Consider the following 5,953-nt stretch of genomic DNA (forward strand, 5'->3'; position numbering starts at 1 on the left):
GTGCCTCCAGCAGAGAAGTAATTCTGGCCTGGCAACCTATAGCCCACCCATGGGTCCAGTCAGTGAATGTCAGGGTTCCATGATTTCAGTGATGTCCTCAGAGGGAAACGCAGGTACACCTGTCAGCAAATGTATGGATCAGCTGTTGTCCTTAATGGTGTGTAACCATGAGAAAGTGGGACTTCAAATACGGGCCAATGTTAAGGACCTGGTGGGTCTAGAATTGAGTCCTGCTCTTTATCTGATGCTGTTTAACAAACTGAAGAATGCCATCAGCAAGTTTTTTGACTCCCAAGGACAGGTAAAGTGTGCTCTTTTTTATTTTTCACCTTGTTTGAAATAAGGAAGCCTTTTTCTTTCCGATTATTTAAATTAGGTGCTCACAGTTTTTAAAAATTGCCAAAAACTTGCAGAAAGAAGAGTCATCTCAATGTAGGGGTCAGCTTGCTTCTTAGGAACTCTGGTGTGTATGTGTGCCTGAGGGTATACCTGCCTTGTGTATGGGTATGAGTGTCTGCATATATCTGTATGCTTGTTTGGCTGTGTGCCTGTGGGTGCACTTCTCTGTTTGTGTGTTTAGATCAGTCAGTTTCATCTCTCTATAAGTCTGTCTTCTGGGCATTGATGGCAAATGATTAATATATTTGTTCTTTCTATAGGTTTTATTGACTGATACCAACACTCGATTTGTAGAGCAAACCATAGCTATAATGAAGAACTTGCTAGATAATCATACTGAAGGCAGCTCTGAACATCTAGAGCAAGCTAGCATTGAACCAATGATGTTACATCTGGTCAGGTAAGCTTTCTACTGAAATGTAGCAGAAACATACTTTAAGAGATAAGAAAAACCTCTTACACATTGATATTGGTAGTAATTGATAAAATAATTTGCCATTCTTTACTGCACACAAACTAGGGTGTGACAATAAGGTAATCAGAAGTTGTGTATGTTCTCGTAAAAATAAATATCTTATTGTTTTCAGACTTACATTTAGTTCATTTTATTTGATGACTAAAGTATTTTGAATGCTTTCTCTTTTGTCTATATCTGATAAGTTTTTTATTGTCTCTGTGTCTGTATAGGTATGTTCATGTGCTTGGGAATATGGTCCATGCAATTCAAATAAAAACGAAACAGTGTCAGTTGGTTGGAGTAACGATGGCAAGGAGAGATGACCTCTCATTTTGCCAAGAGATGAAATTTAGGTGAGTTCTCAAAAGAGCAATGTAGGGTCTTGTAAATCTTAATTTGTTCAATGAAATACAGAAATAGAGTAGATATCTGGTTATTGGTAGAAAGGAAGATATAAAAAGAGAGCAATTTACATGTTTGTTTTTTTCTACGTCTCTCCTCAAATTTCCCTAAGCTTTGTGCCTGTGGCGAGCCTCCCTTTTTCTAAAACTGTGCTGTACTTGAGCTAAGAATTTAATTCTGTTTCCAATTTGATATCATAAATCAGGGCCATGTTGGAGGATAAATATCCACGTTGCTTGTTCCCTTCTGGCTTTTACGTCTGTGATATCAGTATCTCTTTTATAAAGTCGTCATGTCACCTGGGTTATCTGCCAAATTATTTGCACTATAAGAAATCTTACACAATTAAAGATGTGTGTGTGGCTTCAAAAAAATTGTTTGCTGTTTCTCTTTTCTCCGCCATTCTATAGGAATAAGATTGTAGAATACCTGACAGCCTGGGTTATGGGAACATCAAACCAAGCAGCAGATGATGTTGTAAAATGTCTTTCAAGGTAAAAAAGAGAATGACCTTCAAGTATTAGTGGGTTTTCCTGTAAGAGTTGTAACTACTTCATTACAGCTTTATACTTTTATTTTATGTGTATTTAAACTTTTTAGATGTCAAACTTTTGTGGTTGAAATATGTAAAGATACCAATCTTTAATTACTACTTTTTTTGACTGATAGACTTTCTGTAAAAATAAAGGTGCGAGAGCGGTATGTTTGGGAAGTTAGTGTTGTCAGTTTATGAAGAATAGTCTACCGTTATTGGGAAATAAGATACATAAAGCCTCAGATTGCATTTATGTTATGATTAGATAGATAAAGGTATTATTTGAGGAACTCATTGTGTTGGTCTTTCTAAAAAATAATTGATTTCCTGATTCAGGCACCAGAGACAGAAAAAAAAGAAGTAATTAAGTCTAATTAAGTCTGTTTTAGTGATAAATACTTATTGACACATATCAGAAAGTGATTAAACGCTATGGACTGTATAATAAGCATTTACATATGTTTCTTTGACCAAGCCTAGCTTTTTAATATGGTCGTCTCTCAGTATCTGTCAGGAATTGGTTCCAGGAACCACCCCCCAAACTCCTGCCCACATCTCACTCCCATGAACACTAAAATCCACAGACTCAAGTCCCTGATACAAAATGTCATAGTATTTGCATATAAGCTACGCACATCCTCCCATATATTTTAAATTATCTTTAGATTACTTATAATAACTAATAAATATAAATGTTATATAAATATAAGTTGTTATACCATATTGTTTAGGGAATAACGACAAAGAAAAATCTGCACTTGTTGAGTACAGATGAAACCCTACTTTTTTTTCCCCCAAATAGTTTCAATCCATGATTGGTTGAATCCGTGGATACAGAACTCGCTGAGACAGAGGGCCAATTGTACATGCTTCTAATTGAAGATAGTCATTTTGCCAAGATTTGTAGAAAGTTAGTATTGCCTTCTCCTTATTTGAGATGATTTTGTATTCTGGGATCTGCATATTAATTCAAATTATTTGGGTTGTGCTAATAATTTGTTTAATGAAACAGGTAGTTCCTAAAGTTTATATCTGTTAATAAGAGGTTTATTTGAGAGGAAGTGAAATAACCTGAAAGATTTATGGTCTCTAATTTTTTTTTTTCCAGAGATTTGGACCAGGCAAGCATGGAAGCAGTAGTTTGACTTCTAGCTGTTCTCCCTGTGCAGCCTGAGGAAGGAGATGGTGTGGAATTGATGGAAGCCAAAGGGGACAGTTATTTCTTAAGTAATTTCAGTCACCAAAAAACACAAAGCAAAAGCAAATAAAGCCCCCCCACCGCCACACACACACACACACACACACACACACACACACACACACAACAAAACAAAACAAAACAAAAACAAAAAAACAAAGAAATGTTCCCCATTCAGGACTAGGAGTAGGAACATAACTGTGTTTTATGATTTTTAAAGAAAATAATATGATCCCTGAAATTTTGCTTATAATAAAACCCAGATTGCTTCACTAAGTCATTTACAAAAGTGACATTGTGTAAGCTGTTTGGACCACTAATTTTATATACTTAACATTAAAAATGACACATTTACCAGGAAACATTGCATTTATTTGATGCTTATGTTATGAAAGGTATGCTAGGCTATATCAGGTATAATCATGCCCAACACAGCGTGCTTCATAATGAGTCACCCTGGCTGATTATCGTGAGAGAGGAGAGAAGCAGTTAATCCAGGGCCAGTCACACCATGCACATGTGATTGTTTTGGAATGTCTGGTTAGCTTTCTAGTTGATACGGCCTTCACTATGTAAAGGTCAGTCTTTTTATTTCTCAGATACTTCACACTATTTATGAACCTTTTGAATGCCTGAAGTGAAGCTCAAGATGAAAGTGCACAAACAGGTGGCAGGAAACGTGGCATGTCTCAGAGGCTGGCATCACGGAGGCACTGTGCGGTCTTTGCAATGTCAAACTTACTCAGTGCCAGCGTAGACGGTGGTCTCATGCACTCCATAGGTGAGATTAAATGAAAGTTTCATATAGAAATACACAGCCCAGAGAACTGGCTTGTAAGATAAGCAAAAATTACTTCAGCCAGGCCATGTTAGTAAATTTGCATCTATTTGTCCACATCAGGTTTAGGGTACTACAAGGATCTCCAGACAAGAGCTGCATTTATGGAAGTTCTGACGAAAATCCCTCCACAAGGCACAGAATTTGACATACTTCAGAAACGGTATTGGCTGATGGGTTTGAGTGATTGGTGGAACTGATCACAGTGATGGGTGATCAAGGAGAGCTCCCTACAGCGATGGCACATCTGGCCAGTGTGGTTCCTTGTTCTCAGTGGGTAAGTGCATAGAGTAAGTGGGGAAGAAAAGTGCCTGGCACATAGCAAATCCTTCAGAACATGTTGGTTCAATAAATGTTTGTTGAATTAGTTAATAAAATTTTAGAGCCAGAAGAAATCTTAGATGTTTAGTTAGGTGACTTTTCAGCTGTAGGGAAGTGGTTGGCACCCTAGACCTGACTAGTGTTCTGTATCATTTCATCCCACTGAAAAATTCCGTTTAAACACTGATTAGAAATCACTGATCTACTCCAGTGTCTTCATATATTTGAGAAGGTAATTAGGTTAAACCTACTTTTAGTCAGTTGTTGCAGTGCTGGAATTGGAATCCACGATTTGTGCCTGTTTACTACCTCCAGTTTGCTGTTCTTTTCCCCATAATATCTTACACAATTTTTAAAAATTTAAGCACTGTATTTGCATTTGATATTATGATATTGTTTATTTTAAACACTGGAATATGGCTATTAGGTCTCTCTCTTAATTTAATGAAAAATTTTCCTAAAATCACATCATTCCTAATAAATGTGAAAACGTTGAGAAGCGTGGTTGTTCCTTTCCAGTATTAAAAGGGTATTTCCTTTTTAGTGTACCAAAAATGGTTTTACTTATAGTAAATTATAACTAATAAGGTAATCTGTCATTGTAGATTTGTTTCTGCTTAAAGCTGTAGGATATTTGTTATACCTGTACTTAAAGTAAAATTCAAACTCCTTATCCTGTCCTACAAGGCTCCACCTGATTTGGGCCCTCCCTCATCTCTAACATCATCTCATGCCATTTTCCTTCTTGTTCACCAAAGCCACACCAGCTACCTTTCTGTCCCTCCTTGTTAGACTTGTTTCTGCTTTAAGCACCCTTGCTGCTGCCACCACCTGAAATGCTTCTCCTCTGGTATTTTATTTTGATGAGAACGCCTAGCATGAGATCTACCCTCTAACATATTTTTAAGTGTAGAATAGAGTATTGCTATCTATAGGCACAGTGCTGCACCACAGATTTCTAGAACTTATCTTGTATAACTGAAATTTTATACTCATTGATTAGCAACAGCCCCAAATCATTGAAATCTTCTTAAAGCCTAAAATTATTTCACAAACATTCAAATGTTTTGAAAATGACTATTGTGAATTATCTTATTAGGATCTACCTATGATTAGCACTGAAAATACTCAGTAATTTTTTAAATAAAGAATCAGTTAAGTTCAAGTAGCTTTAATTTGTTGTTGAGTTTTATATGAAATGACTTTGAGAAGGAATTTTCTATTAGGCCAGATCTCACCTATCACATTATTGTAATCCTGGGACCAGGCAAGAATTAGAGAGCTATGGGCCATGATCCTGGCCCCTGCTGTTACTGCTTGAGGATTGAGGCATATTTTTATGGTTACCCCTATTCTCTATAAAGTTCTTCCTGTGATTAAACAGTGATTTACCAGTAGATCATTTTTCTTGAGTGTACCCCAAACTGCTTTACTACAGGGAGTTATAAAGGATGTCATTTAGGTAATAGGAATTTCAGCCCTCATCCCTGTCCCCTTGCTTTGTTTGTAAATCTGGGTGATCTCTGGGTTCTGAATGCCCAGTTCCTTTTCTTCCTGATTTCTCAAAAATCCTGTAGTCTTCCTGTTTTTGTCGTGTCTCTACCTAGTCTATGTTCAGCATTCACTGAGTTCCCCGACTGTATGAGAAGAAAGAGAGTAGAACTCTTCTGATCATCAGTCTTATTTCTGCTCTGTGAAAATGCTTGTACAAATCAAACTAAATTATTTGCTGTCATCTTCTGTTTCTGCTCTGTTTCATTTTGTGATGTAATTTGAACTGAATCTTGGAGAGTTTGTCTCCTG

This window comes from Pongo abelii, chromosome 16 (assembly GCF_028885655.2).
Source record: "Pongo abelii isolate AG06213 chromosome 16, NHGRI_mPonAbe1-v2.0_pri, whole genome shotgun sequence".
NCBI lineage: Eukaryota > Metazoa > Chordata > Mammalia > Primates > Hominidae > Pongo > Pongo abelii.